Source organism: Oryza sativa, chromosome 4, assembly GCF_034140825.1.
Source record: "Oryza sativa Japonica Group chromosome 4, ASM3414082v1".
NCBI classification, from domain to species: domain Eukaryota; kingdom Viridiplantae; phylum Streptophyta; class Magnoliopsida; order Poales; family Poaceae; genus Oryza; species Oryza sativa.
The window spans coordinates 4,350,761-4,366,231 of record NC_089038.1 but is presented as its reverse complement, the minus strand read 5'-3'; the positions used below and the strand labels follow the sequence as shown (position 1 = coordinate 4,366,231).

Sequence of the window (15,471 nt, the reverse complement as noted above, 5' to 3'; positions counted from 1 at the left end):
TCCACCTGCAATCGAGTTTAAATCATATCCCTAAACCAAGTTAAATTGGATCTCATGGCAGAGTGAATGTGGTGGTATGGGTGGTTGGTTTCGCTGACGTAGCATCCTAGTCAATAAAAAGAAAATAAAAAAACATGAGCCACATGTAAAGTGAGAAGTAAAAAAATAAAGAAATATATGTGATGCCCACGTATCAGTGTCAAACTTCTTTCTTCTCTTTCTTTCCCACCACGCACGATGTTTACGAGTTGATAGTGAGGGAGGCGACCGGCGAGCCCATCTAAGCTTGAGCTCCCCCGGCCTTTGTCGGAGAAGAGACCGAACTTCACTGTTAGCGTAGAGGAGACAAAGGGAAGAGATGAGAAGAGAGGAGAGGAAGGGTGGATCGAGCGGTGGTCTAGGACGGGTACACGATGGGCGGTTGTGGAGGAGAAAGGAGACGAGGCAGTGTCGCACTGTCGCTCAAGCCTTATTGAGGGCATAGCCGTTGCCCATGCCAGAAAATTTAACTATTTGCCACTTTTACATTTGGGGATTATCCAAGTACTTCTCTTAAGTTTGCACATACTAATTTATCATTGGAGAGAGAAGAAATCTTAATTTTATACCATTTTTATCCATGTAGAAGAATAATCAGATCGCCAGCATGGATGGGTGGATGGTGTGAATTATCAATTTTGCCCTCATGTGGATCCCACGTGTCACCCTCTTCCCTCATCCTCCATCTCTTTTCTCTCTGTTTACTGCCTGCACTGTCGCCAAACCCACCGCCAAATCAGCCTTGGAAGCCACTGCCACCATGTACACCAGGGACTCCCCTGCGCCACCGCACAGCTCCGCCAGCCCACGCATAGAAGAAACCTCATGGAAAGCAGAGCAGCAAGCAAGCGGGCGCTTCTGCCTCCATCAGGAGCAAGAAGCAGGTTGCAGATTGCTATGCAACATGGACAAGCTAAGCTAGATGTGGAGGAGCAAAGCATATGCTCTAGTCTCTCATGTTGTCTGGTGAGAAGTATACAGCTGAAAAGATCGAAGATGACCCCACGGGCTGCGAGGTGGAGTGGGGTGTGTGATGTTATCATGCCTCATGCTCGCTGCATGCGCACCGCGTAGTGGAGCGGACCCTCGCCGCGCCTGTTGTTGGTGCGCAAGGACGGGGACGAGGCGACCACGGTGGCAGAGGAGAAGAACGCGGCGGCCTTGTGCGCCCTGACACGGGCTGCAAGGTGGAGTGGGGTGTGTGATGTTATCATGCCTACTATGGATATAACTATTGTTCATATCATGGATCAATAAAAAGATATCAAGATAAGTCGTCCAAATGTTAGAACCCGATCCGGCCACCTGCTACATTGTTTGTCTTCAAAGAGCTGCTAAATATGCATATGAGCTCTGTTTTGGGTTCATCAAATCCAGTCTCATCTTCAAATTCCCTCTTAGTCGGCCGCAATCACAAAAACAATGAGTTGCGTTAATATAATAGTCATATGGGCTTGTAATTTCATCTGGGACCTAGGGTAAAGTAGGGTGCGCCCCAATCTGGTGGAGGATGATCCTAGGGACCCTTAGCTCATCCTCGCACCTCGATAAATAGCTAGGTACGTTTCTTGGGTTTTGTTTAGATTAAAGTTTAGCCATTGCTACTTTACCCTACAATTACGTGTGCTGGCAAGACCGCCTAAGTACTCGTCTCCAGAACCCCAACTTATCATGGGCTTTAATTCCTATTTGCAATTCAGGTTGTTTTTATCTTGTTCTTACTTGTTTCTTCGATTTTGCTTGCAATAATAAGGTTGATCTGCATCAGCGAGATCAACAACCCACAAAAAAGTGTATCGAAGCTAAGGCACAACACAACAACATCTCGTACAATTGTAGTCGGATTGACAACTTCTCTCAAAAATCGTAGTTATCTCAACTCACCGAAAAATCAGGTCAATCAAAGCCATGAGCATATCGAGTGGAGCTTAAGGAAGGCTAGGGCTCTATGGAGGATGAGCAATGCGAGCGCGGGGGTGACCTCTAAACACAACCACATGGAAGAGCAGGAGCGTGTTGCCCCTTACGGTGGCGATGGCTTCCAGGTTCGTACACCCAGGTCCACGAGGAGTGCCTTCACGAGCCAACTCTTGGCATCGCCGACGGCCGCGAGGTTGGGAAGAAGGTGGTGGTGAGTTTGGCGGCTAGGTCTCCGCCTCTGGCAATGCCATTGTGTATGTCGGTGGTGGGTTTGTCTATGACGCTGGCAATAAATAGAGAGAAGAGATTGAGGATGGAAGAGGCTGACAGGTGTAATGAACAAGAGGGTTACCATCCATCCATGTTGGCAATCTCGTCACATAGACAAAAGTGGCATACAATTAAGAATCCTTTTTCTCCAAGTACTAGTAAATACAAACCTAAAAAGCGTATGAATAATTGCCAAACGTAAAAGTGGTAAATAGTTAAATTTCCTACACACACCACTCAGGAAAGAGGATGGAGAAGAGACGAGATGGATGCTCAAGATCGGTGTCACCGTCGCCGCAGCTCGGAAGGCAACGAGGTCACAAACTCACAGACTCCTTGGTATTATTTTTTCGCATTTTCATTTGGACTCACGAGGAGCTTTTAGGGCAATAGCAATGCAAAGCACGCATAGAGCATCTCTAGCCCGGCTGAAGCTATCAAATCGGCCCAAGGCCATCAACTCACACAGTGCTTATTACCTTTTTAGCGTGTCTCTAGCGTATATTCCTGCTGTACTAAAGGGAGCCACGAGCTCTACAACGCGAGCGCCTTTTATTTTTTCACCTTGCATCCTCGTGCGCAGCCGAAGAATGCGTCTCCATGTGAAAGATAGAGGAATTCAGTAGGGTTGCGCAAGTAGTCCACACGTTGGCACGAGGTTGAGCTGGTGCGGTAAGGCAACTCGCCACGTACACGCATTGTGAAGGGCCTTCAAAAGTCCTTTATGGCCTTTGTGGGCTTGGGATTACAATCACGTGCGGCCCATGGGCCTTAACAGGACTGACTATGATTCTCGTGCGGCCCATGTAATATGGCCCGAACAGGATCGCGGCTGATTGCAGGCCAGACAGTCCAGCCCAGCCCAGGACACTTTACGGCCTCGGCTTCTGGACCCTTTGTTCCTATTTCTGTTTTCTGTGATGGTAGCTGCATTTTGTCTCCATCCATGGCTACTCCATCCTGACTAGCTCGAATGCTCCACCGATCAGGGGAGGGGAGGAACCAGTTGAAGGCCAGTGGCTTGGCGTTAGCATTGGCAACCACTGATTGCATCAACACTCTACCAAGAAACATCTTTGCCATTGCCATGTTTGGTGCCCCTTTTTGGGTTGACGCCCATAGGGTGTTCGACGAAATGCCTCTGTGACAGGAGCCTTTGCGCGTTCAGATTCAGTGTGTGGGATTCCGCCGGCAATCAAGTTATGTGTGTGTGTGTGTGCTAGATCGCTAATACTTCCTCCGTCCCAAAATGAAGACATTTTTGAGGTTGGCACGGGTATTAAGAAAGTAGGTGAGAATGATTGAAGGAAGTGTGTGATTGGTTGAAAAGAGAAAGTAGGTAAAGAAGAATGGTTGTGATTGGTTGAGAGGAGGAGGTAGGTGAAGAAATAGCTTTATTTTGGAACAAGATAATGTGCTAGAAATAGTTATATTTTGGGACGGATGGAGTACTCTCTACTTGCATCAGCAAGGGACTCTAGCTGTACTTGCACAAAAATCTCCAACTGCAGATTGGGGACTGCGCTTATTCTGGGAGAAGCAGCAGAACGGTCGGTGCACTGATACTGATGTGATCTGTGCCTGCAGCGATGTTCAGAGCACTAGACAGCTGCGATTAGCAGCCTTGCTTGGACATAATCTCAGGTTAGCCTCTTTCTTTTCTTTTAAGCACATTAATCAATTTTGGCCTGTGATTTCCTTTGTTTGATCTATGCTCATTGTTAAAAGGCAGGAGTTGAGTTTTCTTCAATCTCACACATCGATTCAGGCAATGAGCAAATTTTTTCATCTGGACAGAAAGAATACGATATTCAGGAAAATAGGAATAAAATTGTTCATTGCAACTGGATGATGTTACAACTTACAACAAGTTGCGTTCTGGATATTTTGTTTTTTCTTCTGGGGTCCTTTATATGTAATTCTGGCTCTGTTACTTTTAAAGCGTAGTACCTAATATACTTGCCATAAAAAAATGATCTCTAGCTTTTTTAAAAAATAGAGGGTTGGTTTGGAAATAAAACACATGAATTGTTTTAAGTAAAATTTTCAACTAAGAAGTTGTCTGTTTGAAGCATATAAGTCGATGCTAGCCTTACACTTAATTTAAGGATCTTATATTGTTAGGCACTGTTCTTGGTACAATTGCATAGCAATGATATCATTTAGGCACAATTACCATGAAAGGAGGTTTGACCATTAGGAAAACAAAATATTTCATTCATACATGTTTGCATCCACAAGTAACTGAAGCAACTCTCTCCTCTCTCTCGCACATGCTGAGAGGAGAGAGAGAAAGAGAGAATATTAAAAAAACATCTTGAGAGCTAATAGTAGTGTTTTAATAAATAAGTAAGATAATCAAAGCTTCCCCATCCTTTCCATCTAGGATGTGCACAACCATTATTTTCGCTATCAATAGTGTACATGGAAGCAAGATAATTATTCTGTTGAAATACCACTGATCTGGTCAAATTTGAACTCTTGCACGTCACCCAAAATACTTTCAAGTAATCTTGTCACTTGGGGCATGTCAGGTTCTACTAGACCCTCTAGCACCTGAACCACGTCACCCACTGTCGGTCGATTAAAGTCTTCATCTTGAATGCACCAACACGCAACCTTGCAAGCTCTTTCAACCTCCTCCATGTTGATATCACCTTGTAATTGGTGATCGACCAAACTCTCCACATCTCCCTTTAGAAGATTACGCGCAGCTTGCACAGGAAAATAAACAGTCTGATCAGCACTGCTTTTACATTCTTTGATATGATTTCCAACAGTAACCATTCCATAGCTATAGACATCAACCTTTTGTGTAATTGCTACTCCACTAATCCATTCAGGTACAAGATATCCTACGGTTCCCCTCATTGTTGTTAGAACTCGACTGAAGTCCCTTCCTAGCAGTTTTGCCATTCCAAAGTCTGCAACCTTAGGAACAAACGACACATCAAGAAGTATGTTTTCTGGCTTAATATCACAGTGTATGATACAATCATGGCAACTCTCATGCAAGTAGGACAATCCTTTAGCAACCCCTACGGCTATCTGGTACCTTGTACTCCAATTCAGAATTGTCCCATCGTTGCGGAACAAATGAGCATCAAGAGACCGATTTACCATATGTTCATAAACAAGCATCCTTATATCACCTTCACAACAGAAGCCAATTAGTTTAACTAAGTTCACATGTTGGATCATCCCAATTGTACGACCTCAGCCCTGAACTGTTTCTCCCCTTGGCGTGCACCATCAAGCATCTTCACTGCTATAGTATTTGAGTCGCTCAGAATTCCTTTGAATATAGAACCAAAACCTCCTCCACCTAGCTTCTCGGAGAAATTTTTGGTTGCACACTGCAAATGATCATACCTAAAAGCGACAATCCCAAGCACCCTCTTTAATTTTATTAATTGGATAATCACGTGACCTCCTTTTGCTCCAAATCATCAATAGCAGGAGGAAGGCCAAGAAACTGAAAGCAGAAACAGATGCACCAACAACAACAGCTATTATTTTCTCTCTTCTATTCTGTCCCCAACTTGGCACCTCTGCAGCAGCAAGGCGGTGGTAAAAAATCTCTTCATTTGTATTGCTAGTGCCATTATATTGCTTTACATTAATAAGTTGTTCATGCCATACTGAGCAACCGCTTCTGCCATGCGAATATGCGGTGCAAGAGCAGTTTCTCAGACAAACCTGGATACATTCGTGTGCACTTGCAACAGTTTCCATACTGATACTATGGGCATCATAGGGCAATCTAACACTAGGTATGGGAAAGAACTTATCGGTTAAACCTGTTGTGCTTTCGTTGCTGCTGCAGCCCAGTGGAATATTTTTTGTGCAACCTTCCCGTCTATCATCAAGTTCCCAGTCCCTTGGTGACTTCACAGAGAAGCCCTTCATGCAGTTGCACAATGTAAGTGCATTATCGTTGCAGATTGTGTAAGGTCCACAAACAGAGGAAACATCGCATGAAGCCTTGGGTTGGATGAACACAGTTTCCCAATCTTGTAATTCTTCAACCCAGAGAAGATGCTTTGTAAGGCCAGATTGAAAGATTTCTAATCTAGGGTTAACACTGACGGTGCGGTGATTCGTGTTGATATATCGCACAAAACGGTGAGAGAGAAATTACATATATGTGCATGCTCTGGATAGAAACGGCTGGATCCTGAATACAAGCGATAATAACAATCCTAGCTAATCTATAGCTAACTACTAGCCATCCTAATCCTAAGCACACACGGTTTACAGAGATATACTCTTAACACTCCCCCTCAATCTAAACTCTTGAAGTTGAGATTGCTTCTAAAATCTTCAAACTGTCTTACTGCCAATGGCTTAGTAAAACCATCTGCTATTTATCCTTAGATGAAATATATTCTATCTCAAGTAACTTTCTAGTTACCCTTTCTCTCATAAAATGATAATCCACTTCTATATGTTTAGTACGAGCATGAAAAACAGGATGAGCAGAAAGATGCTTAGCCCCAATATTGTCACACCAAACCTTCGCAGCTCTAGGTGCTTCTATACTTATCTCCTGCAACAAAGTCTGTATCCACATTATTTCAGCTATAACATTAGCCAAAGCTTTATATTCTGCTTCAGTGCTAGATCTAGACACTGTTGCTTGTTTCCTTGCACTCCATGACACTAGGTTGGAGCCAATATAAACTGCAAAACCCCCTGTTGACCTTCTGTCATCTATACAGCTTGCCCAATCTGCATCAGTAAAACCATTCACAAGCAGAGATGAAGACTTATGAATTTCTAACCCAAGATGAGTTGTATACTTAATATATCTTAGAATTCTCTTGACCACTGCCCAGTGTGTTATAGTAGGAGCATGCAAGAACTGACATACTTTATTCACTGAATAAGCAATATCAAGCCTTGTTAAAGTTAAATACTGAAGAGCTCCTACTACACTCCTATATTGAGTTGCATCATTTGGACCAAGAAGTGTACCTTCACTTGCAGACAATTTCTCTGAGACAAGTAAAGGAGTACTTACAGGTTTGCAATCTTACATACCTACTCTCTTTAATACATCCTTGGCATATTTTTCCTGAGTCAGAACTATACCTTGATCTGTCTTGTTCACCTCTATTCCCAAGAAGAAATGTAATTCTCCCAGATCTTTTAAAGCAAAGTCTTTAGTAAGATCCTTTAACAAAGCTGCAGTTGCACTAGGCACAGAACTAGCAACAATTATGTCATCCACATAGATCAGAACAAAGATAGAAATATTTTCCTTATTATAAAAGAACAAGGAAGTATTAGCCTTGGATGGCTTAAAACCAAGTTCTTGTAATTTGGTGCTTAATCTTGAGTACCATGCCCTGGGTGCCTGTTTCAATCCATACAAAGCTTTATCAAGTTTACATATATAGTTTGGAGATTTAAGATCCTCATATCCAGGTGGTTGTCTCATGTAAACCTCTTCTTCTAGGAAACCATGAAGAAAAGCATTTTGTACATCTAGTTGACGAAGGCTCCAACCTCTAGATATAGCAATAGACAGGACAATTCTAATAGTAGCTGCTTTAACAACAGAACTAAAAATGTCCTCATAATCAATGCTATACCTTTGTTTGAAGCCTTTTACAACTAGACTGGCCTTATACCTGTCAAGAGTACCATCAGCCTTCCTTTTTACTCCCTCCGTCCCACAATATAAGGGATTTTGAGTTTTTGTTTGCAACGTTTGACCACTCGTCTTATTCAAATTTTTTTTTGCAAATATAAAAAACGAAAAGTTGTGCTTGAAATACTGTAGATAATAAAGTAAGACACAAATAAAATAAATAATAATTTCAAAAAATTTTAAATAAGACGAGTGGTCAAACGTTGCAAGCAGAAACTCAAAATCTCTTATATTATGGGACGGAGGGAGTACCTTATAAACCCACTTGCAACCAATCACATTTTTCCCTTCCTGAGGTGGAACCAGATGCCATGTATTATTCTTCATCAATGCAAGATACTATGCATCCATAGCATCTTTCTAATTTTTGTTAGTAAATGCTTCATTTAAGGATTGAGGCTCACCTATGGATAAAAAACATCCCCACTTTACTGTACACCATCTGTATAAACTTTTTCCTTCCTTACACCACTTTGCAGTCTTGTCTTTGGTCGAGTAGCACCAGTTGGAGCAGCATCCTGTGTCACATCATACTGATCTATGGCTTCATTGTGATGACTCTCGGCACCTGTGCTGCCACCTGCATCACCATGATGATCTGTTGAAAGTTGAACATGATCCAGCGCACCTTGGGGTGACATGTGGCCTGAGTGAGCAGGAGAATGGCCGGCGCTGGCGTCTGGGCTGTCAGTCGCCGTCCCATCCACGTGGTCCTGCTCCGTCCCATCTATCTGGTCCTGCTCCGGTTCTGGTCCGTGCGGCATTTCTTCGTCCACACTCCCGAGTATACCAGAATCCTCGCCATCACTTGCTGCATCATTTCCTGTTGCTGCATTTTCTCCAGAAACAGAATTAGCCGGCGCATTATTAAACACATGATCACTACCTTGTTCTCCCCCTTGATCAGTACGATATGGAACGAGTGAACTAGGTAACAAGGATATTTCAGAACGAAGACGAGCGCCGGCATTGGAGTGGAGATTAGCGAAAGGAAAAACATTCTTATCAAATATAACATCACGGGATATATATACTCGACCGGTACAAATATCAAGGCATTTAAAACCTTTGTGAAGGTGGCTATACCCAAGAAAAGCACATTGCTTAGATCGAAACTGCAACTGATGATTATTATAAGGACGGAGATTTGGCCAACAAGCACACCAAAAAATACGAAGGAATTGATAATTGGGTTTTTGATGAAATAACCGCTCTAAAGGCGTTTCAAACTTAATCACTTTGCTAGGGGTCCTGTTTATGAGATAGGACGCAGTAAAGAAGGCTTCGTCCCAAAATTTCAAAGGCATGGATGCTTGAGCAAGAAGAGCTAGCCCAACCTTAACTATGTGACGGTGTTTGCGTTCAGCTGAACCGTTCTGTTGATGAGCATGCGGGCAAGACACATGATGGGATATCCCAATTTTTTTAAAGGAGTGGAGTTTTTCATATTCACCACCCCAGTCAGTTTGCATAGCAATAATTTTTCGACCAAGCATTCTTTCCGCAAGAGCTTGAAATTCATGAAACTTGTCAAAAACATCGGACTTGTGTTTAATAAGATAGACCCAAGTAAATTTACTATAATCATCGTTAAAACTCACATAATATTTCTTGCCCCCCACAGAATTGGGAGCAGGACCCCATACATCAATCTACTATAATCATCGTTAAAACTCACATAATATTTCTTGCCTCCCACAGAATCGGGAGCAGGACCCCATACATCGGAAAACACAAGATCCAAAGGATGTTCTGACACACTAAAGGACTTTGAATAAGGTAACTGATGGCTTTTAGCCTTTTGACAAGCATCACAAACTGACTCTTCTCTAGACTCAGAAAGACATGGTAGTTTATTCTGACTAATGACTTTTGCGACAATGGGAGTGGAAGGATGACCAAGGCGACTATGCCACCTTCTGAAGGATGGTGCAACACTGTGGACTTGCTTGGTGGTGCTGGCAGGAAGAGGGTAGAGACCTTTGTGGCGCCACCCCTTAAGAATCGTTCTCTTCGTGGCCTGATCCTTAACCAAAAAATATTTAGAGTAAATCTCAAGAAAAGCATAATTATCCTCAGCAAGTTTAGAAGCAGAAATAAGATTTTTTTGACGCTTGAGGAACATGAAGCACATTTTTAAGATGAAGTGTACGACTAGGGATATGAATAAAGGAATGACCAATGTGCTTAATTTTCATACCTGCGCCACTGGCGGTGTGAATCTGATCGGTGCCCTTGTACTTCTCTCGAGTAGTCAATTTGTCCAATTCACTTGTGAGATGATCTGTTGCCCTAATGTCTATATACCAAGTGGTATCAACACCATAGGCATAGGAAGCAGCAGCAACATGTCTTTCATCAGGAACATAGTTGGCAACGTGTCCTCTTTTGTAGCAAACTTGACACACTGGACGTGTATCAATGCGCTGCTGTTGGTTGCCGCCGAGGCCACGACCTGCTCCTGGGTTGCCGCGGCCACGGCCACCAGCACCATCGCCACGGCCGCGGGCAGGATTGCCGCCGCCGAAGCCACCTGTACTGCCTCCACGAGGAACAAAAACACTGTTGAGATTATAGACATATAATGATTTAATCTATTCCATAAATAAATCATGACATTACAGATGAAAACTAGCATGAACGCATCATTAGATCTACACATGTAAACTACACAGTATAACATGAACAGATCAAATATGCGCAACATATTGAACACGTACCGAGGTGACGGAAAGACCGGCTGCTTGGTCGGAACTTTTCGCAGGTGTCTACGAAGACACGAAACACGCGAGCGAAGAGGAAGGCGAGCCGTCGCGAACGAACAGGGAGCAGTCGCGCGAAGTGCTTCCCAAAAACCTTATTGCCGCCTTCTCCCGGTGCAGGACGTCGAAGGCAGAGGTTCCGGAGACCTGCTCTCCCGATCGCCGGTGCACGGCGGCGAGCGGGATGGAGTAGTCTACGAGCGACGGCGCAGTACAGAGTAGGAGGCAAACCCTAGATTGATTTCGCGTGTGTTGCGTGAAGACGGCAGGTCGGTTTATATAGAGAAGGGTCGCTTGATCAGGGCGCCCGCACGATCTCTACTGCGCGTAACCGAACCGGATAAGTCGCGCGTAACTTATCCGGACTCCATGCCGTTTGCACGCACCGGATTTTTCGGAACGTTTCCAAAACAAAAACGAATCCGAATTTGCAGCAAAACAAAACTGCAAAAGGAGGCTGCATCTGCGCAAGGGTGAGGAGCCAATTTTTCGGACCATTCGACGCGTACGTCGTGCACGCGCGCCGCCGGCCCGGCCCGGCGAGGCGAGTGAGCGCGCGCGTGTGTTTCCCCTCTTCTCTCCACCACACATGCTTCAAGTGACTAGGAGGGCATCCTCCCTTTTAAGGAGGTCCCCCTCTCCTAGAATAAGCAAGGTAGTACTAAACTCCACATGCATGCCATCCCATGAGGTGGGCTTTTGTGATTTTCCAAAGAATTAATCTTCTAGTGGGCTAAGGCCCATTCATTAATTCCAACAAACACCACGTCCAGCATTGACACGGTTTGCTGCATGCGCCGAAGCTCCACTCTGTCGCATCTTCAATCTATTCTCAAAATTTAACAGCTGAGCATATAGCTCGGTTATTGAGATGTGTTCAACCCTCATCCCAAGCGATGAAACAAAAGGATCATAATCACCATCTAGGCCATTTACAATATATGCAATCAATTCTTCCTCATCTAGAGGTTTGCCAGTAGCAGCAACTTCATCTGCATAAGCTTTCATCTTCCCAACATACTCAGAAATTGGCATGGTACCTTTACTTGTTGTTTGGAGGGAGAGACGCACATTGAGAGTGCGGGCACGAGATTGGGATGAGAACATCTCTCCAATTGCACGCCATGCTTGCGCAGCCGATCTTGATCCTGCCACCTGACCGAGAATATCTCGTGACAGGGAGGAAAGGAGGAAGCCGAGCACTTGCTGATCTGCTGCGAACCACTCCTCATACGCCGGGTTATCTACCAGCGTGATCTTCTCCCCTTTGTCTCCTTCCTTCCGCTCAATCTGAGCAGCCGGCGCAGCTGCCTTGCCGGTGAGGTAGCCCTCCAGCCGCGCCCCTCGGACGGCCGCCAGGACTTGCGCCGACCAGACGGCATGATTTTGCTTGGTCAGCTTCTCAGAGATGTGGACGCTGAAGAGAGGATTCGTGGTGGAGGTGGAAGAGGATGAAGACGCCATGACAATCTATGTCGAAGGCTCTGATACCATGAAAGATTTCTAATCTAGGGTTAACACCGATGGTGCGGTGATTCGTGTTGATATATCGCACAAAACGGCGAGAGAGAAATTACATATATGTGCATGCTCTGGATAGAAACAGCTGGATCCTGAATACAAGCGATAATAACAATCCTAGCTAATCTATAGCTAACTACCAGCCATCCTAATCCTAGGCACACACGGTTTACAGAGATATACTCTTAACACAGATACATCAAGCAAGCAGATTGTGATTACCGTTTTATCAAATGGGGTGTAAGTAAAGTAGTCCTTTTCGTCGTTGTCCACGAATTTGGAGTCAAGAAAAACATTGCTTGACATTTCTGGCACAGAGTTGAAGTATCTTCCATTCCACTCCCCGGTGGAAAAGTACACAATGGACGAGTTGCAAAGCATATCATAGTATTGCCTAGAGCCAGAGGGGTCTAACTCCATGCAATATAAGCCTAGAGCTGGGTTCTCGGAATTCTTCTTTGAAGTGAAACTATATTTCTGACCAGTGATCTTGTTCTGGCCAATCTTCACTCCAGGGAGGAAGACATCTGTTGGGTGATCAAAGCTCTGCCACCACACATTGGATGGGTTCGAGGCAACTCATATAACAAGGTTCCCATTGTCTAACAACACTACACTATTGTTCCTGCTGGTTTCTGGTCTATTCTCAATTTGGCTAGACCAAATCATTGGCTTGGCCACCTTGTTTAAGATGACAAGAGTGCCATCTCTTGAAACTCTAAGTTCTGACTGTTTAAAGATGGGGTCAGTTATTGGCTTATCTCTATTAGCAACCCACACAGTTGTGAACTTTGGGAGTACCAGTTGGGCAAGGTGGTGTTGTCTGATGACTTACTGCTGCCTGTTTGGAAGAAGCCGAGCGCAAACTTGCTGTTGCTTGAGATGAGCTTGTTTCCACCGGTGAGCACTTGGCCTGCCATGAGAGTACTGCCATTATTTGTGGCAGAGCATGCAGGGAAATTGCGCTGTAGGGAGAAGAGAAGCCCAAACAAGATCAAAACAGGAAGCATAGCAGCTGATGTTTGTGTGTGTGTGTGTGAGAGAGAGAGAGATAACAATTGGTGTAATATATAGGATTGATACTAGAAAAGATACCCGTGCGTTGCAACGGTGAATGCTATTTCAATCTTATTATTGTTATACGGTTTAGCTAGGATAAAATTCACCGTGGGAATTCGCTTGGATATTTTTTTTGATAATCATGAGCTGCAAATAGGAGTCCTATTTTTGGTGAAATTTCTTATACGACTCCTTTCGTATTTCCAAAAGCAAACGAACTTAAAATCTGACTCAAACACGGATATGTATTTCCAAAAGCGAACGAACTTAAAACCGACTCAAACACGGATAACGTACCAAAGTACCGACAAAAACATCTTTAATTTTTATAATACTAGAAAAAATGCCCGAGCGTTGCAACGGGTAAACTAAAATTATACCAAATATAAAATATTATATTATTAGGGATGAGTTTTCCATGATATGGGCCTTTAAGAAAATATATTTCTAGAGAAATAATGAAAGTTCAAAAAAAAAAAAGAAAAGGCCTCTTTAGAGTTTAGACCCACCGGCCTGCTAGGGCAGTCGCACGCGCAGCCCAGCAGTGTTGCGGCCCGGGGAGGGAGGCCGGCCCGACACAGGATCAATCTGAGCTGTTCATTTTCATCGACGGCTCGGATTGATTCTGAATCCATCAAAACCGCTAACCCTAACCCTAATTCACTATCCCCTTTCCTTCCCCACGGTGAGCCGCCTCCCACCCCTCTCGCTTTCTCGGCGATGACTCTCCCCCTCTGCCGCTCCTTCTCCCCCTCCCCGGCGGCGTCGCTCCCGCTCCACCCACCGGCGGCGCCGCTGACCCTCCACCCACCGGCGGCGCCGCTCCATCTCCCTCTCTTCCTCCCGACTGTCGTTCCCCTCGCCCTCTCTCTCGCCTCTCGCGCGATGGGTCCGGCGACAGCGACCGCGGGTGGATCCGGTCGCGGTGGTGGCGGGCGAGGACAAATCCGGCGGCGGCGGCTCCGTTCGACCCCTCTTGCCTCCCTCCCGCGACGGATCTGATGGCGGTGGCGGCGTCGGCCCCATCCCCGGTGTGACGACGCGGCCGGGAGCGGCAGTGGGCTCGGGAGCCGCGGCGGGCTCGGGAGCCGGTCGCGGCGGAAGGCAGCGATACGGACAACGGCAACGACGACAGCAGAGGCGGACGATGACAACGGTGATGACGACGACGACGGCACCGACCATGAGGAGGGCGGCTGCGGGAGGCGGCTAGGGTTAGGGTTTGGATTTTTTTTTATTTGGGATGTTGATTTTGTGGGGGATTCTTGATTTTGATTTGGGATTGCAATTGAGTGATTTTGTGATTTTGGGGAAAGGGGTTGGGAGCAATCGGTTGATCTGCTCGGGGATTTTTTTTATGGTGTATCTGAGTTCTCTTGTGGATCTCTCTTCTGACTTTATTTGGTTGGATTAGAGTCCGATTCTTTTAGTTTTTTGTTAGGAAAATCGCAAAAAAAAGTGCACGGGAGGGAATCGGACCTCGCCCTCTCGCGCCTCTCGTGCGATGGGTCCAGCGACGGCGACCGTGGGTGGATCCGATCGCGGTGGTGGCGGGCGAGGACGGATCCGGCGGCGGCGGCTCCGTACGACCCCTCTCGCCTCCCTCCCGTGGCAGATCTGATGGCGGTGGCGGCGTCGGCCCCATCCTCGGTGTGATGACGCGGCCGGGAGCGGCGGTGGGCTCGGGAGCCGCGGCGGGCTCGGGAGCCGGTCGCGGCGGAAGGCAACGATGCGGACAACGGCAACGACGATGGCGGCGGCGGACGACGACAACGGTGACGACGACAATGACGGCGCTGACCACGAGAAGGGCGGCTGCAGGAGGCGGCTAGGGTTAGGGTTTGGATTTTTTTTTGATTTGGGATGTTGATTTTGTGGGGGATTCTTGATTTTGATTTGGGATTGCAATTGAGTGATTTTGTGATTTTGGGCAAAGGGGTTGGGAGCAATCGGTTGATCTGCTTGGGGATTTTTTTATGGTGTATCTGAGTCTCTTGTGGATCTCTCTTCTGACTTTATTTGGTTGGATTAGAGTCCGATTATTTTAGTTTTTTGTTAGGAAAATCGCAAAAAAAGTGCACGGGAGGGAATCGGACCTCGCCCTCTCTCGCCTCTCGCGCGATGGGTTCGGCGACGGCGACCGCGGGTGGATCCGGTCGTGGTGGTGGCGGGCGAGGACGGATCCGGTGGCGGCGGCTCCGTCCGACCCCTCTCGCCTCCCTCCCGCGGCGGATCTGACGGCGG

The 15,471-nt window shown here is 45.9% G+C and overlaps 1 non-coding gene and 1 pseudogene across 1 annotated transcript; both read right to left on the bottom strand.

The window, feature by feature from the left end:
• Positions 1–4,668: 4,668 nt before the first annotated feature.
• LOC107278118 (G-type lectin S-receptor-like serine/threonine-protein kinase At2g19130) lies at positions 4,669–13,178 on the bottom strand (annotated as a pseudogene).
• On the bottom strand, positions 11,478–11,616 carry LOC112938881 (small nucleolar RNA Z247). Its single transcript, XR_003242200.1, has one exon. It is a non-coding gene; the product is annotated as a small nucleolar RNA Z247 (small nucleolar RNA).
• Positions 13,179–15,471: the final 2,293 nt, after the last annotated feature.